The sequence below is a fragment of the Aptenodytes patagonicus genome, chromosome 17 (assembly GCF_965638725.1).
Source record: "Aptenodytes patagonicus chromosome 17, bAptPat1.pri.cur, whole genome shotgun sequence".
NCBI lineage: Eukaryota > Metazoa > Chordata > Aves > Sphenisciformes > Spheniscidae > Aptenodytes > Aptenodytes patagonicus.
The window spans coordinates 12,783,578-12,796,389 of record NC_134965.1 but is presented as its reverse complement, the minus strand read 5'-3'; the positions used below and the strand labels follow the sequence as shown (position 1 = coordinate 12,796,389).

Genomic DNA, 12,812 nt, shown 5'->3' with positions numbered 1-12,812 from the left:
CGGAGGTTGCTCACAGAGCTTCCAGTCTCTTGGCACTTGGTGTGCCAATCTGAGCCAGACAGACAGAGTTTCCACTGTCAGGCATGTTTTAATAGCTTCCAGCATGCAGCCTGGGACTGTGCTTAGCACGCAGTAGCACTGACATCGTTTTCCCTCTGGATAACTTGCACGGTCATTGAGTAGAAGAAACGTGGGATTCCCTTCCTGAATCAGAGAGTTTGGTACTCGAGCTGGCACATCCGCCAAAACTGATGTGGGCTCCCAGGCAGCTGCGGACGTCTCAAATCAAATCCTCTGCCATCCCTCCCCAGCTGCAGCATGATCTGCCTGAAGGGAGGCTCCATCCAGAGAGCAGTCAGTGGATTTTTATTTGCAGGAGTGGCGACAAAATGCGTCATGCAATAGAGTGTTTGAAAATGCCCAGGGTTTGAGCCTTGTTGAGTGAGTGGAAGCCGTTTCTTAACCTTTGCCAAAAGGGATGGTGATTTTTTTAAAACAGTGTCTCACTTATGACTCATGCATGAGAGTTTGGAAAGGGTAAACAGAATTATAAATCTTGTACGTGTCTTTTTAATTGTTAGAGAATCTACGTCTATCACACTGCTGTCATTTAAGTAGTAGTTTGAAGAAGCGCTCAAGGTTGTAAAAACCAAAACAACCTGTAAGTGGAGCACAGCACGGGGTTTCAACCTGATGGTTGTGTCGTAGCCTGTTTGGGTGCCGTTGCTTGTACTGGTTGTTGTCTGACATCAGAGAGCAGACATGGGAGAGAAGAGAGTGCACGTGACGTGACGAAAGCAGTGATGAGTACAGCTTGATTGCATGGACTTTATTTTATGTATAATATTGCAGAAGTCACCTACCTTTTAAAACAAGGCAGAACCCCCAAACGAACAAAAAACCCCATGACATGATAACTGTTGAGTTTGGTTTTGCTCTTCCCTGGGAGCCTGATAGGGAAGAGGTCAGGGGCCCCGTGGCACAAGTTACAAGGGTAGGTTGGATTCCTGTTCTTGTTAGCAGCAGCAAAGGTGTGTGTTAATACTCTTTAAAATTACAGTGAAGTAGTTACTGACCAATTAAAATTACAAACAAATAGCTGCAAGAAAACAATAATAATTGTGTGTGCCTAAGTACAGCAGAGTTCAGGCCGAGTTATACAATGCTTTGCCGTTGTAGATGTCGGTGGCAGCCTTGCTAGACATTGTCAACTACAAAATAATGAATGAGGGGGATTTTGAAACTGTCTGTTGTATAGCAGCAGGAAGTTGGTATCAGCTTAATCTCCTGTTGTTGTGTCAGTGTTAGTCTGATGTGATAGAAATACTCATATTTCCACATCTTCCAAAGCATGTTTTATCAGTAAGATTTTTACAAGGATCCCTGTCTCAGCTGTTATTTATCAAAAATTAATAGTTACTCTGATCCTGCCTGTGCCTTGGACTTGCCCTGCCGATTGTTGTGGTTTTATCTGAACACTTTTCTGTGTGCAGCTGTGAGTTCTTTTTTGTCTTTCTCTTCGCTGTCACTGTGGGGAAGATGGGCGCAGGCCATGGGAAGCTGGGTGACCTGCTGAAACAGTGAAGCTGCTTCTGCACAGGATGTTAACACATGCATCAAATAAACAAATGGATTTTTTTTTTTCCAATTTCTTTTTCTTTTAGCTGTCTTACTCATCTTTTACCATCATTATGAGTTAAAATACTATATCAAGTTGAGGTTTAGAATGTCCCTTTCACTGTGGAATTGTTACTGTTTTCTTAAATACCTCTTGGTGACATACTGTTCATTCAGGGACAGCCAGTGTAGCACCCATAGGAGAAAATACAGTCTGCAGTCTGATAATGAGGGTGTCAAGCAGGGACTGTTGGTCCTGTCATGCTGAGATACATCTTGATCTGAATAACCAGGCTGCTCAGGTCAACTTGAGACAGCATTTAGGGAAAATTATGTCTTTGAAAATAACAACTCTGGTGGAAAGAGGAAGGTAGACGGCAGGTGACCTGTTGTCCTGTACAAAGTAAGCGTGAGTTGGGTGCCATTTGTTGGGCAGGTACCTGATTATTCACTGTATTTGTATTTTTGGAGAACAGGAGCTGGCTCCCTGAGGGCGGTTGTGCATTTTCTTGCAGCATTAGAAAGAACAACTTTTATTTTGCTCTTCTTCCTAAAAGGCCTGAGGTCTTTGAGTGGAAAGTGTCTCTAAAAGAAGATTGATTTCATTCCGCAAACATTCTGCAGTGATGTTAATGTTGCGCAGGTCGGGTGGGTTTGCAGAAAGCTGGTCGATTCTTGCTATATTCTGCTTTTTCAGAGTAGTGTGTGTCATGATTCAGAGCTCATCGTCCCCAGCAGCTGGCACCTTCCTGTGACTTCATATTTAAGAATTTCATGGGGCTTTACCTACTCTAAGGCAGTCTTTCAGCCCGGTGGGGTGTGCTGTACCATGCAGAGGAGCTTCAGCCTGGGGACCACCTTCATGAGCAGCGGTGGGGAGTCTGAGTACTGGCGGTGTGCAGGCACGGTGGGCACTGCAGCTGCTGTGCCAGCCGGCGCTTGCAGCCCTCGACCCTTTAGCACGGAGGCAAAGATTTTCACGCAGGTGCACGGCTTTGATTCATGGCCTTGCACAAGTGCCGGAGTTGGTTTGTATTTAACAACTGGGTTTTACATCCTCTCGCTGCCGCCGTGGCCATAACAATAAGGGAGGTAGGTCAAGAGAAATCCTCTGGTGACCCAGATCTGCTCCGTGGGCCGTAGGTGGAGCCATCGGGATGTGAGTAACTGGCACTGACCTCCTTACAGGGATGGAGAAACGGGGAAGAGAGGTGGTGCGGGAGGATCAGCATCCTTCTCTGAGTCACCAGGACTTCAGCCTCCTAGACACACTGCTGCGGTGCGCGTGCGGTGGGGTGGTGGTCCTCTTCTGCTGGGGAGGGTGGTTCTCTCAGAGCTCATGGTTGTTGGGACTGCCATCACCTGCCAAAACTGTGTTTTGGGAGGTGTGCTCCTCTCCCAGGCAAAGCCCTCACCTACCTGCTCCCCTGGGCAGCTGCTCAAAGCCTCGGCAGTGTTTGTGTTCTAATGCGCAGCTCACTGGTGCATCTTGCCCGTTGGCTGAGCCAGATTTGTAGGGATACGAACAAAGGAAGCGCCGTACCCGGGACCCATCCAAAACTCTGTTTTCTCTCCCCCAGCAGCCACTGTGAGATGCCTCCAAGAAAAATACAAGAATACTGCAGCAAGTAGATGTAGCGATAATGTGTCTCCACATTAATCTCCTCCTCATCTCTAGCAGTAGGAGATCTGGCTGTAGCTCTAAAGCGTAACTGCTTGTTGCCCTCCAGAACTGCTGTCTGTACATCGTCATGTAGGCTCAGGAAAGGCTTGCAAGGGTCCCGCATCCAGCAGTTGTGTCGTTAATAATAATCGCTCATTGAAATGCAGTGCGCTTTATTTTTGCTCGCAGAAAATTATTACAGTTATACCACAGATACATTTCCCACACCAAACAAAATAATTTGTTTGGGATAATTTTCTGAATAACAAACACCACAGTATTTCGGGGTATTTTGGGCATCCAGAATCCATTAGCATCACTGAAAATGTCTCACTTATTTCCTGAATGACAGAGACTATTAAAAAAAAAAAAGGGAAAAAGGGGAAAATATACAGCCAAACTTAACACCTAGTCATTGCAAATAATACTTTTTTTTTTCTTTTTTTTTTTTAAACATTGGATTTCCCTTAACCTTGAAAGTCATATCAAGGAATAAAACAGATCTGCTAAACTGGTAGAAGCTGGCATGGTTTTGGTGGTTGGCCCTGGGTATGGCTATGCCTTTCCCTGGTTTGTGTTTGTACTGTGTGTTCCAGTCATTTGCTGCCTTGTTTTGTTTTTTTCTGAATTTATTCTTTGTCTTCCTGATTTGGATTCTTCCTACCCTCTACCCTAGTAACTGTTTGTACTTTGTCCAGAGAGCGGTGCTTCAGGAGGCTGGGTCCTCTTAGATCTGCAAGGCCAGTGCCGATAGCCATGTTTCAGCTGTATTTTTGTTCCAGAGACTATGGCCCAATGTCTTGTCTTATCAGGAGTCTTAAGTGCTAACAATGTGCAAATAATAAATGTAAATAACAATGCATGTTCTCATTTTCCCATGAATTCTCTGCTCCAGGCAGATTTCCTCTTCTGTGAAGTATTTCTAGCTAGATAATTCATCTCTGCCCTTGCAGCTAGATTGAACAGTGGTGGGCGCACAAAAATGCGATGATGAGCCCCTGCCCAGCACACTTCTCTTGTACTTGCAGAAAAGCCGGTGCAGCCTCTGCAGCAAATGACTTGCTCGTTTCCTGAAGTCACCGTGCTTGCTGCGTGCGTGTGAGGGTAAAGCTACCTCCCAGAATATAACAGCGCTCTTTGGCTGCCTTCCTTGTCTGGGGGTGAAACACATGGAAGAGCTGGGTCATGAGGCTGCTGGCAAATGACCTGTTGGGTCTGAGAGACCTGTGGGCAGACCTGCACCCAGGGGTGCAGGTCACACTGCAGATTGCCTCATCTCCTTTGAAGGATCTACAGGGTAGCAGCCGTGCATGGGATCGGATCAGATCAGCCTGCTTCAGGGTGCTGGTGATTAGACCTATGAGTAGCGTGGGATGGTCTCTGTTTCACCTTGCAAGTTTTATTTTGCTTTTGGTGCTTGTGTAAAGTCTTAGCTTTGAGAGCTTAGGAGGCTGAAATCGGTGCAGAAACAGTGGTAGCCTAAAGTCCTTGTTCTGCTCCTCCCCTCCCTCAATGCACAAGCTGTCACTTCTCAAAATCTGCTGAGAACTGGTCACTGCAGGACCCCTTCCCACGTTTCCCCCAGTGCTGAGCATTTGACGTTAACGTCTCGGAGCTTTGCATTGAGCCCATCATGATTTTACATTGTATCTGGGGAAAGCGAGACCGTAATCCTATATTGAGCAAGGGCTCTCAGGAAAACCCATGGAGAAACTGCTGTAGTACAAATTGTCTGGGTGTAGCTGCACGTGGGTGATTTTAGCGGGGCGGCGTGCGTGGGAGAGCCACTTCTGCCCTGGGAGAGCGGAGCGGCAGCGGTGCGGCAGCTACGTCAGTCGCTGCGGTGCTACTGTTGTGCCGTGACCTGTATTTTCCCGTCGTTGGTACCAGGCTAGCGCATCCGGCACCGGTGTGGGATTTCATCTCCAAGAGCCAGCTGAATGAAGCAGTTACCATGGAAACCATGGCTTTGGTTCCCGTGGCAACCAGCCGGGGTTTCACACAAGCAGAAGGAGAGGTACCACTGTTACCTCTGCTGATGGCCTGATCCTGCCTGGTGCTGCTTTCCGCAGACTAAGGGGCCTGTTGGCATCAGCGGGAGCTCGGGTCGAGGAGGTCCCAGAGGTCCAGGGTGCAGGAGCGGGTCCTTTGCCTTCATGTTTGCTAGCGCAGGCAGCCACCGCTGGTGCACACGCTCGCTGCGGAGACTGGGGACACCGGCCTGATGCCATGTGGGGAACCGGCTCTTGGTTTTCCTGCTTTTGTGGGCTCTCCTTCATTGCAGCAGGTTGGGATGAGCTGGGGCAAGCGATTTCTCTAGATGCTGGGCTTTAAACAAACTGCTCGTTGCACCTGAAGAACTTCATAGAAAATTTAGCACGATTCAAAGTAGGAATGCCCAGAATTGATGTAACTAATGCAAAATCCCAAAGCACTACAGGTGAGTGTGGCACCTCTGCCGACAGAGTCTTGGGGGCTTGGGCTGTTTGGGGTCTGCACGTTCCTCAGCACCCCACTGTCTTCTGATGTTTCTGGTTGCAACATTTGTGGAGACAGGCTGGTGGACTACTTGCGCTGTAGATCTGTTGCAGCGTGGCAGTCCCTGCAAGGATAAGATCGTTTTCTTAGGATTTAGCTTTTTTTCTATTATATATAGGAATCAAAACTCCGTACGGCAGTGGAAAGTCTGACTGGCTGGGTCGGGTCAGTGCTGAATCGCGTGGAGGTCCTGCAGGTGGGATTGCTGCTTGGTGACCTCCCCTGGCCCAGCAGCTCCTGGTTTGCTGCAGCGGCGGTGATCCCAGTAGAAAAGAGTTAAAGAATCTGGTTCAAAACTGCAAATCACTTTCATGATTGCTCATTGATGAGGAATTTTTAATCAGTGAACGCCATGTAATAGAACACAACAGCTGAAATATGCTTTTGGAAAAGCTCATAATAGAAAGTGTGCTTTTAAATTGCTAATATAATGTTTATAAGGGGAGCTTTTTAATAAGACCTTTTAAACCTCGCTGATGCCAACTACAGGGCTAGCATTATTCTTGAGGCAAGCGCAGAGAAAGCATTGGGGGCATTATTTTCAACCTTGACATAAGAATAAGCAATTTAATTATAGCCAGCTATAAAATGGAAAATTCTTTACAGTGACAAATGACTATTGCTGCGTAGCGACAACGGTAGTTTGTTTCTGGTTTGTTTACCAAATAGCGGCAAGTGGGATGCACACAAGGACCAAATAGGAGCTCTGAAACAGCAAGAAGAATGGGCACAAAGGAGTGAAATGTTACCACTGGTATTGCATCGAGTGTTTGCTGTCACTGCAGTTGTGCTGGTCTTGCTTTAATAATCCATGCAGGTAAAGGCTGCTTTGAAGCTGACAGCTACGTGTAGAGGAGGAAAATCAGATACTCACGGGGAGCAAAAGCAAACCCTCATATGGATTTTAATTTGGTCACTGCTGTTTAAATAAAAGATGAAGGGACCCTTCACCACTGCCCTTATTTCCTTGTCACCGTTTCTACCTGTGTGTGGTAGCAGCAGCCGCTCCGCACAGTGCGGATGGCGACTGCACTGGAGAGGGTTACTGTCAGAGCCGGGTCCTAGGCCCTTGGTCCTCTGCAGGCATTGCCAAGCAAAGGACTTGCTCTCAGCTTCAAAATTAGGCATTTTCCGTAGGACTACTCTTGTACTTTATATTGTATTATATATATCTTGCAGGGATACTGATCCCTGCAGCAAACGATTACTGTGCGCTTTATTTGGCCTTAGCTCCCTATTTCACGTGCGGTTAGGAGTTAAACTGTGAGAACTGTAAATGTTGGGAGTAAAATGATTAACTCGTTTTCACCAGAGCCAGCAGCTGATTTGCAAAACTTTCCAACCGTCAAAAGTCATGGATGGATTCACATGAAAATGAGGAAATCCATGATTTCTTCCTGGGGTAGATCAGCTTCCCCCACATCAGGGTCAGGGTTTACTGGCTCTTTTAAGTGATGCTCTTGTGGAATTTTCTTAAGCGCATGGAAGTGAAAACTAAATCAGTTTTAAAGTTGTGATTCTCACTGTAGCTTCCTTACACTGCGGAGTAAAAGTTGCCTGGGCAACCAAGGCTTCCAATTTCTTAACATTAAAAAAAGAAAGCCTACAATCATCACTGCACAAACATAAGGAGAAGGGTCTGTGCTGAAGTTTGTTGCTGGGAAAAGAGCAGTCTCGGGGGGGGGCTGCGTCTGTTGAGCTGGCGGAAATCATGCTGCCTTCTTTGGTACACGTGGGTTGTGCTCAAATCAAGTCTCACCGGCTTTGGGTCGTGCGAGCCCTGCTGCTTTGTACAGAACAGAGAACCAAAACTGCAGATGGCTACACTTTGCCTTCTCCAGGGGTCTGCAACTCCCAGTGCCGATCGATCTTCACCACTCTCTGAGGCAGGTGGGAGAACAGAAATGTAGATAACTTCAGCGACTTTTCCACCATGAAGAAGCAGGATCAGTTTCATGAACCAGGTTAAGCGAAGGAGTTCACACCAGGCAGCTGCAGGCATGATCCCGTCTGTGTGCTGCTTCTCTGGTTAAACACAGACGCATGGGGTGGCAGCGATGCTGGCTAGGTGCAGAAGGAAGGGGCACTGGGTCTGATCCAACCGGCTCCGTGAGGTTGGTGAACGCTTCCCAAACTGCAGTGTCGCACTGTGCGTGGGGAGGGACCTGTGCACGGTGAGAGCCTGGGCAGTGGGAGCGCTCGCCCGCCCAGCAGACCTTCCCTTAGCAGTTTCCCTGGATGTGCACAGGTCCTCATCCTTGCCAGGGACTAAGCCCATGACATAACGTGACTCTAGGCTAAGCGTAAAACTCATAAAGCACATAACTGCCTATCAGGAGGAAACTCAGCTGGATTTTTTTTTTTAATTGTTTCACATTCAGGTAATTCAAAGTCAGATAAACATTGAAATCACACAGATTTTCATCTCTCCTAGCATCTCCCAGACCGAAGCTGCAGCAGATACAGAAGGGAGGGGGGCAGAGGGTTTTAACAACAACATTTGAAGTCTGCCTACAAGGTCAGCACTGGAATAAGGACTCCAGTCTGGACACAGGGCTTGCCAACCATGGGCTCCTGCTAGACCACAGCTGCCCTTGAGCCTGTATTGCCTCTGCAAGTGCTTGTCCTGTCACCCTGGGTAAAAGGACTGCTGCAATGAGAAAGGAGTCTGCTGGTGCTCCTGTGATGCCAGGTGCTTGTTGAGCTGCTTGGTGTGTGGCAGGAATTTTTGGTCAATGGATTACAATTACAGGGTTGGGGTGGTTTGTTTTTTTTAATACTGTAGTGTTTCAGATTCAGCTTAACTGTGGAAGGAGGGACTCCAGCTGCCTCAGTCACATCTGCCAATATCAGCAATGGCAAAGGTGCATTTTGGTGAGCCCTCTTGCCTGCTAGCTGGTTTCCTACTCTGACAGGCAAAGCCATTTGGTTTGAACTCTGCTCAGGATTTCTCACCTTTTGGTGCAACCATCCTTAAAGCAGTGACTTCCAGGAGCCTGGGGGACTCCAGACCTGTCCCCTGCTGCAGGGACCATGTCCTGAGAGAAACAGCAAGACAGTACAAAGGAAAGCAGCATCTTTTGGGGAGGAAATTCAGGAACAACGGTTTGAGTCTTCAGTCCTGGGTCAAAGCTGGGGATGTGTGTCCTTCAGGATCTTGGCAGACAGCTTAATTGTCATCCCAGGTACCAGCACCTTTTCAGAGCCCTCGCCATTGCCGTTCCCCACAGTTCCCAGTAGGAGCGGTGGCTGGGGAAGTGGGTCGGATGGCAGTTACCGACCTGCAGCTGTCCCAGACACACATGCCTCTGCCTTAATGAAATTTCAGACCTTGAAAGACAGGTGGTTGGGCATTTGTATGAATTCCTTTTATTGAAATTTCATTCTTAATTAGTTATTTTGTTGTATGTAGTTTCAAGGGTTCCCTCTGCCCGTTTCAACTCTAGGCTTATGTGCCAGTTCTGTCGGAAGATCCCAAAGGTTTGGGTTTGGTGAAAGAAGTGTCTATGTAGTTGCTTCTTATTTTAAAACTTTTTTGTGACTTTTTTTTTTGTATCGCGTAGGATTCATTGTGATACTGCTGCTGTTGTAAGAAATTCCCATTTTAGAAAAAATGCCCTGGAGACCAGCGCATGTCTCTAAAGGTGTTTTCTGTTTGGGAGTAGGTAGGCGAGCAAAGTCAGAATGACTAAGGTTTGGCTGTCGCTGTGGACTTTCTACTGACTGACGGGAAAACCTGGCACCTGATGTGGGCAGGATGATTTGCAGAAAATAACCTGTCAACGAGCAGATGCTAGACAGCGGTCTGTCCAAGGGACTGCCGGTGATGCTGGTCAGAGAGGTCACAGGGAGATGTGCACCCACCCTCTTCATACCAGCCGTCGGTGGGAAGAAGTACTAAGGCAAGAGGGTCCCTACTCCCTGTCCCCTCTCCAGCAGGTTCCTGCAGGAGATGAGTGCCTGCTGCTGCACAGGGGCCGGCGGGTTGGGGTTGGGTCTGTTCCTGCTCCCAGACTCGCCTTCAAACGCAGGGCACGCACGTAGCCCCTGCAGAGCCTGGGAGGGTGTGCCTCCTGCAAGGCCGGTGCCCACAGAGAGCGGGGCAGTGCTCGGAGGGGAGCTGCTGGAGAGGGAGGAAGGCTCCAGTTAATCACACCGAGTTCGTTACTAGGCCAAGTAGCAGCTCAGCCGGGAGATCCGTCTGTACCAAGTGAGCCACAGTGAACTGCATCCTAGAATAGTTTTTGAAAGATTACTGGTGCCAGCAGAGACTCCAGCCCATCTGCTCTTCCAGCCTCCCCAGCAGCTTCCCTTGGAGAGCACCCAGCCTGTGACCACGCTGGCTGGGGGGGCCGTTTGCAGGAGCCCCGGGAGGAGTGTGCAGTCGCAGCGAGTGGCTGCTGGGAGCTGGCACCCCATCAAGCCATTTCCCAGCACGGGGAGGGCTGGGGCTGCTGGCAGTGCAGAGGGAGGCAGAGCCTGTGGGGCCGGGCTTGGAGCAGCTCCACGTCCCCAAGCCTGTGCTGGAGGAGTGGAGCACCCAGAGAGCGACAGAGCGAGCTCCCTGGCCCTGCTCACTGGAAGACTCGTCCTGGTGCTTGCTAAGGGTTTGCCTGCCTTTTCAGTAATTAAAAGTTTGTAACTAATGACCAGCTGCCCTGCCCATACCTCATAGTCATGCTTTCCCCTGGTGCTGGGAGTCTTCTTTCACAGCAGGGAAGGAAGCCAAATCTACTTGAATATGCTTGTGCTGTGCACGATATGGGTGCTGAGGCTGCGTGGATTTCTTTCTTACACTTTCTGGAAAGCTGTGTTACTGTATTCTGTCCTTTCGTTATCGTGCCCTGTGAGTAACCGCATGGAGAACATGCTTGGAGAGGAATGCTGCAGAGAGGGGCCGGGCTCGTGGCTGTATGCAGTGATTTTAGTCTGAGACTTTCTCCCGCTTGCTTCTTTCCTGATTAGAGAGCAAAGAGGAAGACATTCAGACGAGTTCTCTTCTTGCATATTTAAACCTGAGCACAGGAGCGTGCACCTTCCTCATTGCCTTAGCTTTGCCCTCTGTGTCCCACCCACATCCCTTTGGCTGCAAGGAAATCAAAGCACACATGCAGCACGACTGTGTTTTCTGGGTCAGGCAAAGTGCTTTGGCCACACTCAGTAGGATAAGAGACTTTAAAACTAGCATATGGATTTGGGCTTCAGCCACGTATGGATGTAAACGCCATCTTCGGGCTAGGAGTGAGCGCTGGTGCAGAGCCAGGACTCTGGGAGTCCCTGTCCCCACTTACCTGTGTCTCCTGCACCCAAAGACCTTCCCTTCCTTGCTGTGGACACCCTGCTGTCCCAGTAACTCCTGTCACTGCTGTAGGCTACAGGTCTGCTGGGGTTTCCCAGTATAAAACTGTGGTATTGAGGAGCTGGCTGCCTGCTTACGGTTTAAAAAGCAGCGAGAGGGACAGAACTGCCCCCTTTGCCTGAAAACTGTCCATTTCGAGAGGCTTTTATCTGAGCTAAAGCCAGCTGTGCTAGGAGACAAAGTGTAAGCCTCGTTGAGAGGAGTTGTCTCCATTTACACATCTGGAATGATTGTGCCCTGCTAATACACATTGTTTGGCCATTTTAAAAATACTTCCTTCTTTTGTTATTATCGGGACAAAGGTACCCTTTGTTTTTTTTTCTTCATTTTACTTTTCTATAAGAAGAAGGCAGAAGCTACCCTAGTCATTGTGTTGGCTTAGGCTGAATTAAAGGCCTGGCTGAACAGGCTTTTCCCGGCTAACTTTTGAGATAAAAGACCAGCAGAACCATTGAAATGCATGAAGTCAGGTTCTGACTGCAGTTGTCCTGGAGAACTTGAGAGAGAAATAAAGAACACGTATTCAGAAGATCATGAGTCTGATCCTCTGCTGCTCTGCTAAGTGTAAGGTTTGCTTTTAAATTCAGTGCTTGCCGGTAGTGAGTGCAAAAGAGCATCCGTGCAGGCTCTGTATAGCTGGTATTTTCAGGAGTGTTTATGTGATTTAGATTCCCAGTGGTGAAACTTAACTTTAGAAAATGGATGGGCTATAGGTGGTTTTGCAGATTTCACTTATTTTGTCTCTTTTATGCTTATAGTAAGTGCTGACCTGGCTGGGGGACAGGTTCTCTGTCCTGTTACTATTCAGTGCTACACTACTGGCTTAAAATCTCATAAAACAGTACCTTTGAAGCTGAAGATCAGCTATTGTTTTTCTGCTGCACTGCTCAATAATTGATCCCCATCAGATCTATGTGGTTTATATTTCCCATTAATAGTACTGGGTAGTGTTTGGCATTTTTGCATACTGTGCTGACTGATGCAGCATCTCTTCCCTTCCCTGCCGATGAACGTATTGAATTTCCAACGCTGAGTGGGCATTAGCAGGAGAGGAGAACATACACTGTTCCTTCGCATTTGACTTCAGGATTTCCCCCATGATGCAGGGTATTGTCGGCTCTTGGCCATCTGTTCTAGGTCAGGAGCTCTTGGTGTGGTGTGCGTTGCTCAGAAGCTAATTAGTACTTGTGCTTTTTCTTTTCTTCTGACCATATAAAAGTTCCCTCTCTCTCCATGATTTATGTGCTGGCTACAGAAATGCACCATGATTTTGTGTAGACCTACTTGGGCTTGTGTGCCCGAAGCTTGTCTTTTTTCCCCAACTACTGTCAGTTGGTTTAGTAAAAGATACCATCTCTTCCTATGCACCTTGTCTTTGAAATACTTCAATATGTCTGTGGTTTTATCTTCCCACATAAGAGCAGAGTTTTCTGCACAAGGTTTCTGTCTTCATGCAAGGATATGGGGTTTTTTCCACCTTTCTCAAGCCATGGGCCATCAGTCCATTGCTGTGCAGGAGCACTGCTCTCTGTGTAGATGCTTCCGTTCCTTAGGGATGCTTGGGAATAGATGTATGTAGTAAAAACTCTATAGCCCCACTCTCCGAGTGGCTCACTGACAGTGGTCTCATGTCCT

At 48.0% G+C, this 12,812-nt stretch overlaps 1 protein-coding gene across 3 annotated transcripts in view; it reads left to right on the top strand.

The window, feature by feature from the left end:
- Positions 1 to 12,812, top strand: part of MNT (MAX network transcriptional repressor) — a 47,470-nt gene that overhangs the window by 30,466 nt on the left and 4,192 nt on the right. The window lies entirely within an intron of this gene.